Raw genomic sequence first — 20,733 nt, 5'->3', positions numbered from 1 at the left:
TAACTCTGCTCTAAGAACCTACAAGAGCCTCTGCAAGGTATTTGACTTGCAAGAAACTCCTAATTTTCCCCAAGACTCATCCGCACCTCTGCCTTTACTTTCTGACCTTTAACTAGACCCAAGTAGAGTCGTGTTTCATTATCCATGGGACGTTCATTCCAGGACCCCCAGAGATAGAAATGTCCAAATCTTATATATGTCATTTTTTCATATAAACAATGCATATCTTCTTTTGTATTTTAAATCATTTAGATTTCTTATAATATCCAATACAAGGTAATTGCTATAGATATGATATAGTTTTTAAATAATAGTTTAGAGAGTAATGATAAAAACAGTCTCTATTTGTTCAATAAAGATGCAACTTATGTGTATTTTTTATCTGCAGTTGCTTTTAATCTGTGGATATGAAATCCATGTGCATTTGAGTTCTGTGGTCAGTCTTCTCTGTAGATAAGAGATTATGGTGCCAATTGTTGCCACTGGATTGGGAAACATAAATACAATGACAGTAATTGGATTTACAAATGGAAGAGCCAGGTGGCAGCACTTAATTGCAAAGGAGACTATGGTTATCACAATGAAGGTCATAGCAATAATTATAATGGTTTGAATTACATAGACTTTTTTCCTTGGTTAGTTGATCATGATCTACCTAGAAGTGAAGCAGATGTGAAGTTTGCTAAATTCTTCCTTGATCTGTAAAAGCTTAATGTTCTAGGAGAAGTAAACAGAAACCTAACTTAAATCATATAGTCAATCAATTCCCATAGTTGAATCAGTTTAGAACTTTCTGAGTGAAGAAAATATAAGTTCCCCTTGAGGAAAGACAATACTACATGGCTGAAAATTTGTATTGTTATCATTCTTAGACTCTGCAAAGGAAATTTTTATCAGGATGGCTATGCAATAGAGAAAAATAGGCTTTTCAAGGATTATCAGACAATGGCTCTTAATTGTCAACTCTAGGATTCCCCTCAAATATCACTGTAGTTCATCAGTCAGAGTAAGGATTCCTGGATGCCAGATGGTCAATGGAATCTTAGCTTGGGATCGTCTCTGAGTGGGTGCATTGAATTCCCACACCTATTTTGCGGCATTTCATTTGTCCTGCAATGCAAAATTTAATACGCATATTAAAAAACTGGCAGGATTTGATGACTCTTGGAAAGGAAAAGCACAGTTAAACCACTAAAACCACTCTACCTAAGAAAATCATAAACCAAAAGCAAACTGTATTCCTGTTGGAATTGCAGAATTTAGTGATATCATTAGGGACTCGAAGGATACACAGATGTTAATTCCTCCTGATCTCCATTCAATTTAGTTATTTAGACAGTGTAGAAAACAGATATTTGGGAATGATAGTGATTACTGATAGCTTAAGTAGGCAATTACTTCAATTTTAGCAGTTTAAGCTTAAATTTAAACAAAGAAAGTTGTGCTAGCTATTGACCAGACGTGGTTTCATTACTCAAGAAAAATAACATATTTCCTGATGTCTAATATGCAGCCTTTGATCTAGAATATAATTTGTCTTTTTAATAAAAACCAACAGAAAAAATTTGCATATAGCTGGCCAGGACAGCAATATACTTCCTTTCCTATTTCAGTGGTATAGCCACTCTTTAGATCTATGTAGCTATTAAGTTATAGACATCTTGGTTACCTTTCCTTCCTAAGCATACCTCGTTGGTTCATCACATTGATGATTTGCTTATTGCACTTACCAAATAAAACATAGCAAATATTTTTGATTTATTAATGAACATTTTTGTGTATCCAAGGATAGGAATTAAATATGATAATTCAGGTGCCTTCTACCTCAGAGAAATGATGAGGAGCCCAGGGGTGTGGAGCATGTTGATAGAAACCTCCTTAAGGAAAGGAAAATTTGTTGTTGCATTTGATTCCCTCTACAACCAAAATCAGAGGCACCTTGCCTGGAAGGCATCTTTGGATTTGAGAAGCAACACATTCCTCATTTTGGTAGGCTACTCCAGTCCGTCCACCAAGAAAAATTACTATTTTTGAATGAAGCCTGAGATAGAATAAGGCTGTAAATAAATCCAGACTTCTGTAAAAGCTATTCTGTTCATTGGGTCATATGATTCAGCAAATCCAATGGTGGTTAAAGAGCTTGTGTACAGAGAGATCCTATTGTAGCCCTAAGCAAGTCTCTATAAATGAAGAACAGCACAGGCTGTTAGAATTTTGTTGCAAATCCCTGTCATCCTCTGCAAATACCTACTTTCCTTTTTGAGAGACAGTTTTTTGTTTGTTACTGAACTCAGTAGATATTAACCAAGGGTCACTGAATTACCATGTGACCTGAGTATCCCATCATGAGCTGGCAGTCAGCAAACCTACACAGTTGTGAGCTTGGGTGTCAATCACCAAATAGCAATAGGGTCTATGAAGTCAAGCAGCAGCAGGCCCTAGAGGCACAAGGAAGTTCTATTAAGAAGTGATCCAACTCTGCATGGTCCCCACTCCTGCTACATTGCTTTTTCTTTACCAGCTTGCATCTGTAATTATTTCTAATTATGACTGCATTTCATAATGCACAAATTATTGGATAGTAAAGCATTTTACAGGCATTTGTTTTATACTTAACATTTCATGGAATAAAGTTAGTATTTCACCACTTTAAATTATGCCTATTTTTTTGTTGGGAAGGATATAATTTAGCAGGGCTTCATCAAATATATTGCACTCTTTCTCTAATAATCCAGACTTATGAATCTGAGAATCAAAGGTGAAATGCAAATGGCACTACTTACAATTACCTTTATTAATCCTCTAGCGAAAGTTTGCTTCCAGTTCTTAGGACTTTGCTATCTGCTTGCGAAGAGATGTTAGTCCCAAAGGCAGGAATAATTCCATCAGGTGACACAGCAGTGCCTCCACTGAACTAGAAATTGTGACTGTAGCTTGGTCACTTCAGTTCCTCATACCTCTGAATCAACTGACAGAAATGTGAGTTACTTTATTGGCTGGACTGATGGGTCCTGACTAGTAAGCGAAAACTGGACTACGGGTACACAATATGAGTAAGTATGTCTGGAATACAGGAGAAGCCTTAGGGAATTCCTTTGTAATACTAAGTCAATGGAAAACTTCAACACTCCAGTGTCAGTGTAATTACCCATGATCTGAATCCTTCAGTAATGGAGTTTGGGTTATCTCAGTAGCTAAAGAACCATGAACAGCTACTGAAGAGAGGGAAATTGCAATGGGCGTGATCGGAAAATGTAATTAGATATGCCAGTTTAAGTCACACAGCCAGCTGATACCGATTCCTTTTGTTGGGAATATATTTGTGTGTATATAAATAGATAAACGATAAAGCAAATATTTTTGTTTTTTTCTGCTCTTCTTTTTTTTTTTTAAAGATTCATTTTATTTATTTGAAATACAGAGTTACAGAGAGAGGTAGAGCCAGAGAGAGAGGTCTTCCATCCACTGGTTTACTCCCCAAATGACCACACCAGCCAGAGTCGAGCTGATACGAAGCCAGGAGCCAGGAGCCAGGAGCTTCTTCTGGGTCTCCTATGTGGATAAAGGGGCCCATGGACTTGGGCCATCTTCTACTGCTTTCCCAGGTCACAGCAGAGAACTGGATTGAAAGGGAAGCAGCCTAGACTTGCATCGGCACTCATATAGGTTGCTGGAGCTGCAGGCCGTGGCTTTAACCCGCTGTGCCACAGCAACGGGCCCTATCTTCTCTCTTAATTCATTTGTGTTGTTATGAAAAAGGTAACATAGACATGTGGTTTATAAAATATTTTCCGACAGTTCTGGAAGATAAGTCCAATATCAAGGCACCATTCAGTGTTTAGTTGAAGGTCTCTGGTTCAAAGATGGTCATCCTTTCACTGTGTCCTCATTTGGCAGCAAGGGTCAGAGATCTCTTTAGGCTCCCCCCTTTTTTTACAAAGACACAACATTAACGAGTGTAGAACCCTCATTACCTAATTACCTCCAAAATAAATCCCATTCCATTACCATCATATTAGAGATTAGGTTTCAAATATGAACTTGGGATATGGGGGAGACACATAATTTCAGAATATTGCAGTCCCTTGTCATATAATGTATATTAAATTCCATAATAATATTATTTTAACTTATCTCACAGAATTTGCTATAAAATATTAAGGAGAGTGAGCCTCACTTGAAGACATTCTATCCTCTTCTGACGAGGATTAGTGCGTTGACCTTGTGCAGAACATATTTTATTATGTTAGAAAATGCACGATTTTGTTATCTTCTTTATTTGGAGTTAGAGTAGGGTTTAAGGTAATCTGTATTCTCAAACTGACAGGGCAGACTGTGAGGATTATTATAACTGTGTCAATTGGCTATGCTATATTAGGATTGGTTAGTTGTTCAGTCAAGCACAATTCTGGATGTTGCTATGAAGAAGTTTTGAATGCAATTGACCATGATATCAATAAAATTTATGTAAAGCAGACTATCCCCCATAACACAGGTGGGACACATCCAATCAAGTAAAGGAATTAAGAGCAAAGGCTGAAGTTAAAAAAGGAAAAACCAATTGTTCCTCAAGGTTACAATATGGCATACAAGCCTGAGATTCCTGGCTTCCCCTGCAAATTTCAGATGTAAGATGACAATTAAAATTCTTCCCGAGGGCTGGCCCTGTGGCGTAGTGGGTAATGCCACAGCCTATAGTGCTGGCATTCCATGTGGGCGCCGATTTGAGTCCTGGCTGCTCCACTTCTGATCCAGCTCTGTGCTATGGCCTCGGACACCACTGGAAGATAAGCCCAAATGCTTAGGCCTCTGCACTGTGTGGGAGACCCGGAAGACCCTCCTGGCTCCTGGCACAGGTTTGGCCATTGCAGCCATCTGGGAAGTGAACCAGCCAATGGAAGACCTTTCTCTCTCTCTCTCTCTGCCTCTTCTTTTCTCTGTGTAACTCTGACTTTCTAATAAATAAATAAATCTTTAAAAAAATTCTTACCCTACTCTCCAGCATCCGAGCCCATTATATAGATTTTAGACTTGTCAGTCACCACAATTACATGTGCCAGTTCTTTAAAGTAAATATCATTCTCTGTCTCTTGTTATGTAGTTTATCCATCACCTATATATCTATCATTTATCCACACATTCTAGTGTTCACACACACACACACACACACACACTGTTAGTCAAGGCTCTCAAAAGTTGTTACCCAAATCAGGAGCTAAAAAAAACCCAAAATCTACCTAACAGTTGTCTGTAGCTTCAAAGTAAGTAATTTGCAAAGGAATTATTAGATGTTCAGAAATTTGTGGAATCCTACATGACTGTTTGTCAATGACGGATGAAAATTGATAGCTTTGGCTTTTGTTCCTCTTTTCAAATCTTCTGTTAAGTATTCTCATTGTAACAATAACACCATATAAATCCTTGAATGCAACACATCCTGGGGAACATATTTTGGACCTAATGATAAAGGATAGAACATAGAACAAGGTGATGAAAAATGGTATTTTGAATTCAGATGACCCTTTTGACAAAATGAGAATATGTTCCCTTAGGTTTTATTTTACACTGAGTTTATAAAAGTTTTATTTTAAGAGTGTCAATTGTTAAATCAACAACAGGAGTCATTGTACACCTGCTCCCCATGTAGGACCTCTGTCCTTAATGTGCGGTACTATGTGAATTAATGGTAAAACTACTCCTCAAACAGTACTCTGTACTTTGTGTGTCTGTATGTGTGCAGTCTGTTGAAATCTTTACTTGGTATACACTAAGTTGATCTTCTGTATATAAAGATAATTGAAAATGAATCTTGATGAAGAATGGGATGGGAGAGGGAATGGAAGATGGGATGGTTGCGGGTGGGAGGGAGGTTATGGGGGGAAAAAGCCACTATAATCCAAAAGTTGTATTTTGGAAATTTATATTTATTAAATAAAAGTTGAAAAAAAAGAAAAAAAAGCTTTATTTTTAAACTCATTTTTAAAATTTTATTCCTAAATGGTTACTATTTCTCTATTTATTTGTTTTATTTATTTGAAAGGCAAAGTTATATATAGAGAGACAGAGATTGAGAGAAAGAGAAAGAGACATACACATACACACAGAGAGATCTTCCATCTATTGGTTCATTCTCCAAACAGCTGCAACAGCCAGGATTGGGTCAGGTTGAAGCCAGGAAACTGGAAATCTGTCTGGGTCTCCAATGTGGGTTGCAAGGGCCCAAAAACTTGGCACATTTTCTACTGCTTTCCTGGGTGCATTAGCAAGGAGCTGGATTGGAAACAGAACAGTGAGGATTTGAATTGGTGCCCATATGGGATGCTGAGGAAGAGGGCTGTAGCTTAACCCATTGTGCCCTATTACTGGCCCCTGTTTACTATCTGTTCGGAGTGATACTTGTATATAACTAGAAAGACAAAGGTAAAAATAAGGCAAAGTTAACACCAATCATAATTTGATCATGTTCAATACAGGACTGGGATTTTATCGAAATGCACCTTAGTTTATGGTATTTGGAAACAGAATTTGGGTGCTTAATCCGGCTACATAGAAGTGAGCTCCTATAAGGAATGAGAAGTGCAAATATTATACAAGTATAGTGACTTGTTCTGTGAATTAAACAATGATTGACACTCAATGGATTCCCATCTATTGGCCAGTATATTGCATATTAATGAAGGACAAGTGGTCATATCCTCATGTTTTGCCCAGATAGCATCTGTTAAACTTTCATTTCGAATATTATCCGAAGTCTACACTAACCTCAGAGAGCTATTCAGTCTGCCCATTATACTATCACTTCTGTTCATATTTTTGTAATATACTTTCCAGACTTCTATCTTATTTATCAGTGTACAAGTGAAGTTATTTGTTTGGAAAAACCTATTTGAGGGTAATCATCACACTCCCTTTTGTCAATGAAATAAAATTTTTAATGGTATGGATCTAGGCTGTTAAACAGTTAATCCACAGTAGAAAACAAACTTCAAGAACTGCATCAATTATCTTGGGAGGAAAACAGGCAGAGAAAATAAGAAAAGTGGAGATATTCATGCTGTATATGCATGCGTTTGTGTGTGTGCATGTATAAAGAATGAAGAGACTATAGTTTTAAATGTGAACAAACAGTTTATTGCTAGCTGGTGTCATATTATATGATAAATAATAAATAAAAATTAAGGACATATCTCTTTCCTAATCTAAGAAATAAATAGTACTTCCAGCATTGATCAAAGCTCGGTACTACTTTCTACACTACTTTCATAACACTTAGCACTAAATTATGCTTAGTTGAATATATCCTGTGTGTCATTAGATTTTAATGATTTTTTATGGTCCTTGTGAATGACTTGCCTTTTATATATCCTGGTTTCCTCATCCCTTAACACAATGCCTACAACATACTAGATGTCCCCAAGACTGTCCATAATGAGCTATGGAAGGAAGAAGAGAAAGAACTTTTAATTTCCAATAAATTAATTTAATCAATTTTGAATGATTCATGCTAAAACACCTTCCATTGGATAAAAACTTACACTCTGGGGGAAAAATGTAGAAATTTGCAACAAACAAAGTAGTGAACTTATTACCATGTTAAAATATGAATTTCAATAATCATCTGTACTGGAACTATAACTGGTATTTTTTGTTGCAAAATCATAACTTTAGACACGGTCATCTGTGTCTGACATACTAAATAAAAATTCCTGTGGATAGCCCAAACATCTTAAACATTCATCTCATATGTGCACAAATGGCATCCCAACCAAGAATCAGAGTGAGACTCTCATTTTTAAATCACTGAATTGTACATGTACAAATCATAGATGAGGTGTAATATGTTGAAGGATTTGGAAAATATATTGACAGGACAAAAATATTATTTTCTCTAACAGTCACAGAAAAATAAGTAATTACTGGAGAATAATTAAGCATGCACAATCACTTGAATGAATGGTTTTGAAAAATGTATTTTTAAATAAAACTGATAGACTTAATAAAGAATATATAAAAGATGTGTTTTTTTCAGAAGCAATCAGAATAGGAATATAATATTTAAGATAATTAGGTGATCAGTGTCAAATAAATTCAAATTTTCCAAAAAACTCTCCTCGTACTTCAGGTGACCTTTGCAATAGCGAACAGGAAATGAATCTGTTGCATTTTGATTCAGGGGTTTAGGAGCTCTGATTTTTGAAGAATGTTTAATAGGTGTATTTTTTGATACCATTAGCTTAGCATTTACATTTTTATGCTAATATCTGTTCTTCATAATCACTTGCAAGGTATCAGAACTGACAGTATTCTTTGAAACTACGAATGCTCTTTCCAGCATTCCTTTCTCATTATATACACGTGAGTGTGTATTTAGAAATATGTACGTATAAACCATTTTAGTTTTTACTCAGTAAAGTCTTAGTGGTGTGATTCCTAGGCAGTTGGAACTGCACAGTGACCTCATGATTCTGCAGCTTTGATAGATATTTAAGTGTGACATCATCAGGATGACACCTGAACAGAGATATGGGGGCACACACCAAATCTATACTTCCCACTGTGACTGGTAAAGATAAAACATCAAAAAAATGACAGGAAAAATATGAGGCTGGACTACTTTCTTCCCACTACTATGTAACATGTAAGTTTCCTGATACACTTCACAGATGGGAGACTCAGAGTGCTTTCTTCAGGAACAATATTTTGTAATCAGAAGGTTGTAATTGTAGGGAAGAGAAATCCTTCTGTCACAATTTCCAGATGAAATCATGCCATTTTAGTTCTTTCTAAAAAAACGGTTTAAATAAAGGACAGTAATTCAGCTACCAGTCAGTCCTTCATAATCCTTAATGAAATGGTTTATCAATATCCATAATTCCTAAAAGCTTTTTAACTAAAGGCAGTTTCTATTGAACTGAACATGAGATATTGAACATGAGATATTTAATTACCTGGCTTCATATTTATTATTTTCTGACTTTCATATTTAAAATTTTTAAATAAATTTAAAAACTCCCCTCAGGAAATGCAATGTAACAAAGTTTCATTAACAGCCTGCAAGCCACACATGCCATGATTTTATGACGTTAATAACATCCATGTGGATTTACAAGCTGAGGGAACAAGGCTTCTTACATCTGATGAAAAGGCATCCAGGCAGAATCATGCTTACCATAAATGCCTCAACCTAGAATGGCAGGAAACACATGGGGAAAACCGTGGCAGCAGTGGATGTCAGGGAAGAGGGCAGAAGTGTCACTGGAGAAGCAGTCCTGGTTGACTACTGAAGCCCACTAACGCTTAGTAAGGAATTGGAATCTCAAGTGAAATTAGAAATCGTATGATGAGGGTGGGTGAAAATTATGATTACATAAATTAAAGATTAATTTTGGACAAATTCCTTTAAAATATTACTTCAAAGTCACGCACACATACACACACACACACATATATATATATATATGTATATATATTTGGTTTGCCTTCAATAAACAGTTTTTCAGAGTTGAAGAAAATTAAGGATTGAAAATGTATTTTTTTAGTAAAGAAGTGCATTTGTTGGTTGGTGGTTATTTTTTAACTCTTAAGTAGTATCTAATTGTGCCATACCACACACTTCAATGTGAAGAAATTATCAATGCAAGCCTGATTAAATTAATTCCCAGCATAAACCAACTACACAGAAATCAGCACTACTTTATAATATAAAGATCATAATTGTTTCAGAAGCATTTACTTCTTTTCATCTACATAAAAGGCTAAGAAAGAGAGTGAGAGAAAGAGACACAAAGAGAGATCTTCCATTTACTGATTCACTCACCAAATGCCCACGAAACTGAGGCTGAGTCAGGCAAAAGCGAGAAGCCTGGAAGTCCATCCAGGACTCCCATGTGGATCACAGGGGCCTAAGCACTTGAGCCAAGATACGTTATTGGGGAGCTGGATTGGAAGCAGAGGAGACAAGACTTGAACTTGGTACTCTAATATGGGATGCAGATGTTCCAAGCTGTGGTTTAATCTGCTATGCCACAATGGTCACCTAAAATCATAATACTTAAAATGTTAACATGGCCTGCAAAATTGCCCATGAATTCATTCTTTCCCTCATTATAATCACACTTTATATCCCCTCACTCTTCAGCTACAGGTGATTTTAATTTTTTTTTTTATATTCAGTTCCTTGAACACAGTATGCTTTCTATTTTCTCATTTCCTTGGCACATGCCTCTATGATATTTCTGAGGAAAACCTCACCAGATGCCTCAGACTCTACCAGTCCCTTCTCTACCTCCATGTCACACACTCTACTCAATGGAAGCAAAGTTCCATAAGGAATAGACCTATCATCTTTTCCTTTGCATCCCCAGCTCTCAGGACAGCACCTGGCACATGATGAATGCTCAATAAACATTGGTGAATTAATGAATCAAAGACCTTCCATCAAGAGTGTATAGAAGGTTGCAAAAACCAATCTTTTTATGTGTGCAAGTGTTCAAGAATTTTCCTCAATAACACTTACATATAAAATCAAATATCTTGAAAGCAACTGTTATATCTATTGAGATGGAATTCATCTTATTTCACTATTAGTAATTGATTTGAATGTTAATTTATCATATCATCCTATAAAATGTCCAGTTACATAATATATGTATACTATGTATCGATTAAATATAATTCTATACTGTATCATCTGTGTTTTGGATTCTGGCTTTCCCTATACTTTTAGAATAAATTGAAAATATGGACAACTGTATTATTCTTGTCATATTCTAAAACTCTAAGGGCAATTTTTTTGTTGTTTTTATGTTAACCCAATTATATTTTCTTCTTTTTATCCTTTTACTTGTGTTCATTGCCTGCATTTAAAAATATTGCTATTTAGTTTATTTGTTTGAAAGGAAGAGAGAGAGAGAGAAAGGAGCGGTTTACCATTCACATGTTTACTTCCCAAATGCCTACATCAACCAGGACAGGGACAGAAGCCGGGAGCCAAGAACTCTATCAGGGCCTCCCACAGGGGTAGCAGGGTCCCTCTTACTTGAGCCATCGGCTTCTGCCTCCAGGATGTCCCACATGGGAGACACAGTTACTTTATCTTTACTTTCTGCCTTCCTGTTTTAGTAGGAAGTGGGAATCAGCAGTAGAGTCCGGACTTGAACCAAGATATTGAACCAAGATATTCAAGTCCGGACTTGAACTTAGATATTGCACAATGGCATCCCGTGTATCATCTTAACCATTTAACCAAATGTCTACCTCCGCTTCTTTTTTGTAAATTCCTTAAATACTCAATTGTCCTCTCTGAATAATCCAAACTGAGATGTGAATTTACCTGTAAATTTTAGTGAAACTGCACAAAGATGAAGATGGACTGATTATGTTCAGATTTTCTCTGCATCCGCCTGAAGATTTAGTATTTGTTTTCTAGGTGGACTGATAAAAAAACCAAGCAGTACTTGGGGAGGTGAAATATGTACGTTCAGGCTGGGAGTGCACAAGTGGTCTTGTTTGTCATTCGTTTGTGTTTTCCTCCAGAGGAATTGAAGTTTAATCAATAATTATCTGTTATTATTTTAAGTTTGTTTTTTTTTTTTTTTTTTGGTCAAGCAAAAGTTTTTGTAAACACATTTGCTTTTCAAGGGTAGGGCCAGAGTTACAGAAACATAAAGGTATTTGAGATGTACTATATATCTCCTCAACGTGTTTCTAGATACAGATTTTTTTCCACCAACTTGCAAACTCAAGGGGCATTTGGTTATGTACTGTTCATCAATTTATGCCTAAATGACAGCTTGTTTTCTTAAGCCACTGTTGAGATTTTTTTTCTGTTTTATAGAAATTTTTAATAGTGATTGCTTCATAGATGGCTGGTTTTATACAGAATGAACAATACAGCACTTTGTCAAAGCGTTGCTTCAATACTGTATATTTACACCAGTTTCTGTACTGAATTCAGCAGCACACTTTGCATTGCCTGGAGGTATGGTTTTTAATCTGTCAGTAAATAAAATGTCCTCTAACATAAAAAAATCAGTTTACTTCAGACTTAAACATTATGTGAAATATAAAGTAGGTTGATATATAATCTTAAAAGCAAAAGACAATTATGTTAGCATCCTTTAATGTGAGCTAATCCTGCCTTTATGAAAGCAACAACACTCTGTTGATGTTTAGACCTCTCCTCTAAAATGTGGCCTTAGATATGTAGGTGAAGAGAAATCAGAATGAATTTTGTTTGGATATGTTCATGCCTATAAAAATATCTTCAACTTTCATAAAATTAGTAACTCTTTGTATATTCTCTAAGTGATGGAAAAATCACATAGGTGGAAGAATTGCCCTAGGTCTTAGAGCTAACTTAAGAAAAAAGTTGTTATGAGTTCTCATTTTCTTATTTTAGTGGATGCCATTCTTGTCATTACATCAAATACAACTACTTCAAATCCTATTATTGTGAAATACAGGCCCTTGTTAAAGCGCTGATCCTTTACCTTCCTACCAATGATAGATATGGGCTCAAAAAGACATAATAACTGACTCTCTGTCTATATCTAATAGTCAGAAATGAGTAGATTTTTACATAGTGAGATATTCTTGATACACATTTGTTTGGTGTTTCAAATGGGAAAATGTGTTTTTTCTGTTTTTAGGTTTGTTTAAAGTTGCCATTACATAGTGATGCTCAATTATAATTGAGATTTACTAAAATAGTAAATTAGAAATGTACAAATATATACTTGAACCATTAAGTTTTCAAAATTAGAGCTAGTGTATATTATTTTATTTGCAATTGTTATGGTATTGTCTTGCATCTGCAGTCTTAGCATGCTTCCAGCTTTCTTTTCTTTTTTATTTTTTCTAGTATCCCCCTATGTTCATGCAAGAGAGTATATGAACTCTTTAGGTCACTTTATGATATTTAATTCGTACTGGGCCAAGTGGCTTTTACTGAAAACAATGAATAGTTTCTATATTTTTTTTCCCTCTTCCTCTTCTTGAATAATTTTCTCTGGCAGTTCTGTGCATTCTGTAACTTGCATTCCACCATTGTGTGTGTGTGCGTGTGTGTGTGTGTGTGTTGCTTTTGCTTCTCTCTTCTCACTGTTGCATGGTGCTCAGTCTCCATGGTTCTTTAATTTTCCCTTCTTTCTTTTTGCCTTCGTGTTTTCCTGTCCATGGTGCCCTGTGTTCTTCCATAAGTAAATGTATGTAGGAAATGTGTCTTGGAAATTATTTGGGGATACTTCTTTACTTTCTGTGTCCCCAAATTCTGATTCCCTTACTCATTCTTTGTTTATCCTTTTACCCTATTTGCACTAGGAAGGATTACTTACTTTCTTATGGCTTCAGGAAGAGCGCAGAGTATTCTAAAGAAGACCATCTATCACTCTCCCATTCATCTACAAATATGAGGCTTAATTCTGAGATACTTGATTATCTATTTCAAATCATGCCTTTATCAGTGACCCACAAGATTAACAACACAATCTAAGCCTAGGACCAATAGAACAGAGAAGAATATTATGTGAGGTATGAGAACAAGTTTAAGTTTTTCTGACTGATAAAAGAAAAAGGTAAGGAAATAAATAATTTCAGCAAAATAGGTTTCCTTCAGAAAATTTTTGTCCCTTATAAAGTATTTTAAGTAATTTTAACTTTAGGAATAAGAGAGTTGCTAAAAAATGATTTTTTTTTGCTTTTGAATTTTTAGTTTGCTTTTCAAGTGGAAGGATGAGCCAGACAGCCTGAGGTTCTAGTTTGCTTCATATGCAAATCGACCATATACATTAGCTATTTTCCACTTATATAACATGAAAACTTTAGTTTTAAACTCAAAAGTAGAGTAAAGTCAGCTGTAACTGATAGCAGAAAATTATGATTATATTGGAGGCTATACAGAAACTACTATACCATATCTTAGCTCTTTCCCTGTCTGGTTGGTTACACAAAATTTTGATCCTTAGAGAAATAAGAGAATTTCTGTTTTATGAGGACAAGAAATGGTTATCACTGACTCATAACTGCGACTGAGCATGGCAATCCTTGGTCTACCATGGGGTCGCATGGAAAGGTTCATGTGTTTTTAGGAAAAGGCCTGAAAGCTAGGCCCTCTTACAGCTTATGATTTTTTGTCATTATGAGGAAAATGCAACACTTAGCCTCTCCAACCTTAATCTCTCAACTATAGTATAAACAGAATTCTTAGGGTTATTGCAAGAAGGGGTAAAAGATGATTAAATTGCTAAAATATGCATCAGTCTGGGCATTTTTCCAAATTCTTTTTTTTCTTTCTTTCTCACTGCATTTTTTCTTTTTCCTTCTTTGCTCATTGTTCTTCATTTCTTCTTTCACCTCTTTCAGAGTGAATAGGTTGCATAATTACAGAAGCAGTCTTCTTAGCCTCAAAGTTCAAGAAACTCTTTGTCAAAATGGAAAGTTATTATAGCAACCTAAATATTGTGCCTGCATTTCTTCATGCCCTAAGGGAATGAAATAAAGGCTTATGTTGAATGGCTTTTCCTCTGCCCTCGAATTTATGATATGTGTATGTTTCTTTCTTGGAACAATATATGGCATTCTCATATATTTAATACCTTGTCACATACCTTCTGGTAGAAAAGGTTTAGAGAGTACAGTGTTCTGGCCCTGTAATATATAAAAACATTGCAAGCAGTAGCAAACAACATTAATAAAAACATATATGGGATTCCTTAAAAGAAAATCCTCAGACAACCCTGCCCAGTTCAACTTGCTGTATCAGAGTAGCTTGAAGTGGAAATTACTACAACAGCCCATTACAAAAACTTCAATTAAAACAAAGTTGTAATTTTGGGTGTGTGTTAGAGATGTGAAATGATAGGCAATCAAAATAAATAAGGGTTCTGAGACTAGTGGAAATCTGAGTTTGTTTTTAATGGGAAGAATTTCTATATTTTCCTTACATTATGGAACTATCTTTTATTTCAGCTTCTACATAACACAATAGGGGTGGGGCTGGTGTGATGACACAGCTGGTAAAATTGCCACATTCATTGTCAGCATCCCATGTAGTTGCTGGTTCATGTCTCAGATGCTCCACTTCCCATCCAGCTCCCTACTAATCGCCTGGGAAAAACAGAAGAAGGCACAAGTATTTGCGCCCATGCCACCCACACAGGAGATGTGAGTGAAGCTCCAGGCTCCTGGCTATTGCCAGGAATGAAGCAAAAGATGAAGACTGTCCCTTTCACTCTCTCTCACTCTCTCTCACTCTCTCTCTCTCTCCCCATGTGTGTGTTTATGTCTCTCTCTCATTTTCCAACTCTGACTTTTCTTTTTTTTTAAAAAAATATTTTAAACATTTATTTATTTATTAGAAAGTCAGTTACACAGAAAGAGAAGGAGAGGCAGAGAGAGAGAGAGGTCTTCCACCCACTGGTTCACTCCCCAGATGGCCGCAACAGCAGGAGCTGTGCCTATCCAAATCCAGGAGCTAGGAGCTTCTTCCAGGTCTCCCACATGGGTACAGGGGCCCAAGGACTTGGGCCATCTTCCACTGATTTCTCAGGCCACAGCAGAGAGCTGGATAGAAAGTGGAGCAGCTGGGTCTGGAACTGGCACCCATATGAGATACCGTCACTGCAGGTGGCAGCTATGCCACAGCGCTGCCCCCTGACTTTGAAAATAAATAAATGAATCTTTAGGAAGACAAGAAGAGGATATCCTGTGGAAAATGAGAAAACAATATTATATTGTAGCAGTAGGTTATCAGACGTAAGTTTATATTGTTTGAGCTACTAAAAATTTATGAATTGGTGTATATGAGCATATCATGAATCATGAGGATCTTCTAAAACATCTGAGAAATGGGAATTAACAAAGGAACAGGAAGTCTGTAATTTAACAGATTGAACACAGGAGAATCTCCTGAGGTGAAGAATCGGGAATGTTATTCACCCAATGTTGTTCTTACTTTTCCTCATGTCTTTACTGCTTCTTCTATGACAGTAAGTACATGGATCAAAAAGAGAAAGAAAATAGCAGGAACAAATAGATAAGAATTTTTTTTCTTGTTACCTTATATAATTTCTGTTTTGCTGCTGACATTAGTGAGTGCCAGTGAATACGAAAGTAGGGAATATCTACATCATGACTAAGAATGTTTCTTCAAGCACTTTTTTCTAAATTTATTTTAATGCCCTTAATCCTCTGTGGAATTTGAGGTACAATGGTGTCACCTAATCAGGCCTTGCTAATGCAATGAAATTTGTCCTCAGTGCCCCATCTCTCATCCATCATTACTGATACCCTCAGATTTGTTTTTAGATTTTGTATTTTTCTCTCATTCTTCATAATTAATGATGCATAACACATTGTGCAATAAAACTCATTACAGTTGTCATTTGTCTCTGCACAACTCTTATTGCTATTTATTAGAAATACCCATTTTAAGTTACATCATATCTAAATTTATTTCTCTGCATAATAAACATTATTTTGCCCTCATCTTCTTTCCTTTGCATGCTTATTCCCTCCTTTCTTACCATTTGATTTTTTTTAAAGATTTTATTTATTTTTTTGAGAGGTAGAGTTACAGACAGTATGAGAGGGAGAGACAGAGAGAAAGGACTTCACTCCGTTGGTTCACTCCCCAGATGGCCGCGACAGCCGGAGCTGCACCGATCTGAAGCCAGGAGCCAGGTGCTGCCTCCCGATCTCCAGTGTGGGTGCAGGGGACCAAGCACATGGGCCATCCTCAACTGCTTTTCCAGGCCACAGCAGAGAGCTGGACTGGAAGAGGAGCAGCTGGGACTAGAACCGGTGCCCATATGGGAATCCGGCGCCGCAGGCGGAGGATTAACCCAGTGTGCCGTGGCGCCAGCTCCTACCATTTGTTTTTAAGATCTCCATGTGGAGCTCTTTCTACAATCTACCTTTTAATTAATGATATTCATTTCCTGAAATCTGGAACCTTGTCATAATAGAAAATTTGCAGGTGCTATACGTGATACCTTCTTTATATTAAAGCACAGTCTTTTGAAAGGATGAGTCATCTGTAATCATCTTCTTCATATTGATGGAATTAATTATAAGGAAGATTTGTGTGCAACTTCACAACAAGATGCTGAGTACCCATCAAATTTTTTTGCAAAATCCCTAACTCCCATAAAATTGAAGCAAGTGCAGAAAAATTGAACACCAAAAACCAGAACCACAGACAAGAAGGAAAATGTCAGGGTGATGTGTTTTTACTATATTATTTATAATAATACTTCTGACAAAATAAAACTTTTGAGCAATGATATTAAATATATATTTCTAAACATACAAAGAGAGTTGGAGAATTGAGATAACTGTGCAGATAACCCAGACCCTACAAGAATTTCACTACAAACTTATAATGAGGCAAAATTATATGTCAATGTATGTATTTTACCATAACTTGAATGAGTTTTGCAATTTTTTTCTACAAAAGACACAAAAGAGACATTTTAAGTATATTTTAATGTAAACTGTGTGAACACTTATAGAGATTAAATTTGGCCTAAGGGTTGTTTTTCTTGACATACAAAGGAATGTAGCTTTATAACCCTTGATGTTTTGACTCTCAGTTTTAAGTTAATATTTTCTTTCTCCAAGGAGAAAGAATTTTTAACCACAAATAAGGGTCTTGAATTAATTTTGTACATTTCAAAGTGCTCACCACTTTTCCTGGATTTAATTATAATTATGTCAATTTGTTATATTTAATCTGTAATTACAATAACTGCTTTGCATTTATTTTTAGTACAGTTCAGAGAGGGGGTTGAACAGGTTGAGTATGCTGTGTGTTAATGACACTTTAAGAGCCCATAGATTCAATGTGTATTTACTTAGTGGAATTACACATTAAGAAACCTCTCAATTATGGAAACAAATGTAAAAAAAAAGTTCCTAAATTCAAACCATGAAATCAAATACAAACATGGTATAGCATGAAAGAAAATCTGATTTGCAATACAGGTGGCAGATCGTCTTGTTTTAGACAACTCCATTTTAGAATATAGCGTGCTCTCTTATTATCGGGGCACAATGGGCTAGTTATAATACCATTTAATATTTTTCATTTTGGAAAAAAGTTACAAAGAGCCTGATGTAGTGGTCCTCAACTTCATTAATATTACTATGTTATTCAAAATGTGGCACTAATGACTAAGAAAATGGATATTTAATTAATTTGTCTCTCTCTTCCCAAGATATATGATATATTAATTATCCTAGATATTATGAATCTGGAAGACAACCATACCTCTTAACTCAGAATGGTCCTATGTGTAAATATAGTAAGTAAATGTCTATGTGATTTAATAGTCAAATACTTTGATTTTTCTTGACCTAGTTCTGATGGGTCTTCAAAAAGTTATAGAAAAGGCATATTATGAAAAAAATTCGTAAATAGCAATATTTTGCACCAAAATAACTTGTACTTTCTGTTGTATGAGTTTGATTTGTTCTGTTTTTAGATACTAAGAAGGATAAGACATCAGTTTGGAAAGAACTATAAATGCAAAAGAGTTCTGCTAAAATTAAAGTAAGAATAAACATCAAGTTGATGGTAAAACTTGAATAAGAGAATGGAGAAGTAGCTGATATTTTACAAAACATATATGGAGCAATGCTTCAAAGAATTAACAGTTTACAAATGGGTAGCTCCCTTTCTCTCTGTCTCTCTCTACGACCGTCTATAACTCTACCTGTCAAATAAAAATAAAAATAAAATAAAATAAAATAAAATAAAATAAAATAAAATAAAATAAAAAGGGGTCGGTGATATGGCTCACTTGGTTAATTGGTTAATCCTCCGCCTTCGGTGCCAGCATCCCATATGGGCACCGGGTTCTAGTCCCGGTTGCTCCTCTTCCAGTACAGCTCTCCGCTGTGGCCCAGGAGGGCAGTGGAGGATGGCCCAAGTGCTTGGGCCCTGCACCCTCATGGGAGACCAGGAGGAAGCACCTGGCTCCTGGCTTCGGATCAGTGCAGCGCCGGCCATAGCAGCCATTTGGGGAGTGAACCAACAGAAGGAAGATCTTTCTCTCTGTCTCTCTCTCTCTCTCTCTCTCTCTCTCACTCTCTATACTCTACCTGTCAAATAAAAAATAAAATAAAATAAAAGAAGAAACAAATGGTAGCTCATTTTAACAAGGGGCAAGATGATGTTGAGGATGAAGCTCACAGCAACATTCCATACACATCAGTTTACAAGGAAAAAAAAAAAAACTCATCTTGCTTATTCCCTAATTGAAGAGAACTAATGATTAACAGTACAAAAAATAGCCAATGATATAGATTTCCTAACAGATCTACTGACATAATACAAAGCAAAAAATTTTTGTTGAATGAAACTTTCTCAGTGGGTGCCAAAAGAATTTCATCCAGATCAGCAACAGAAAAAAGCAGAGGTTTCAATGGAAATTTTAATCAATTGTGAATTAAAAAAAAATCCTGTGGTATTTCTTTGAAGGTATGAAATGTGACTTTGCTAGTACCATCCTGAAGACAAAACACAATCAAAGCAATGGCAATCAAGAGGTGAAAGGAGTCCAGTCAAAACAAAAGTGGACTAGTCAACCTGCCATCAGGGAAATGTAAATAAAAACCACAATGAGGTTTCACTTCACTCTAGTCAGGACAGCTATCATCCAAAAGTCAAAATATAACAAATGCTGATGAGTATGTGAAGGAAAAGTTACTCGAATGTAGTGTTTGTGGGCATGTAAATTAGTACAACCATTATGGAATACAATATGGAGTTTCCAAGGTAAACTGAAAAGAGATCTACCATAGGACCAAGCCAACCTACATGGAAATTTACCCAAATGAAATGAAATTGGACAATTATCTGTACCCTGATGTTTATAGAAGCTCATCTCACAATAGCTGAGATATGTAATCAACACAGATATCCATCAACAAATGACTGGACAAATCAACTGTAGTATATATACTAATGGAATGCTACTCAACTGTAAAGAAGAATGAAATCCTATTTTTCATAACAAAACTGATGAAACTGGCGACCACTATGGTTAGTGAAGTAAACCAGTGCAAAAAGACAAATATCAGATATTTCTCCAATTTGTGGTAACTAATATACAGAGTACAAAAAGTGTAATGTATGTGAGTAAAATTGACATTTTGAGATTTGGCTGTTCACAGCCTGTGCTTATACTCTTGAGGAACAGTGATTTTTCTATCTACTACTGACTGAATTCTTTATTAGGTAGAGGGTTAAATTTGTGATTATAAAATTAATTGAAAATGTGTTATTGCAAAGATTAAAAGAAAAACCAGGAAAGAAGAAGGAAGCAGGGTGGGGTTGGAAATATCATTATGCTTTAAAAATTGTATATATGAAATCCATGAAATACCTTTCCTTTATATAAACAAAAAAATTTAAAAAATTAAGAGTAGACTAGTCAAAAGCAAAGATGGTGACAACAGATTTGGAGATGCCCAAGGCAGGCTGTCTGGAGGGCAAAAGAGTGCTAACAACTGCATATTATTAGAGGTTTTTGAGAAAGTTAGAGCTTTAGCAGAAAAATATCCAGGAAAGCTTCACAAGAGTGTTTCTCACTATGGTAGTGTGTGTGGTCACACAAGTGTGACTTTATGAATATTTCTATGGGAAATTATTAGGCATCTACCACACAGTTCTGGTTTGGCTCTTTCTGATTTCTTTTAGCAGCTAAAACTTGATACATCTTTAAAGAGCAC

Source organism: Oryctolagus cuniculus, chromosome 7 (assembly GCF_964237555.1).
Source record: "Oryctolagus cuniculus chromosome 7, mOryCun1.1, whole genome shotgun sequence".
NCBI classification, from domain to species: Eukaryota; Metazoa; Chordata; class Mammalia; order Lagomorpha; family Leporidae; genus Oryctolagus; species Oryctolagus cuniculus.
The sequence above is the reverse complement of the archived record's forward strand: the minus strand, read 5'-3'. Positions refer to the sequence as shown.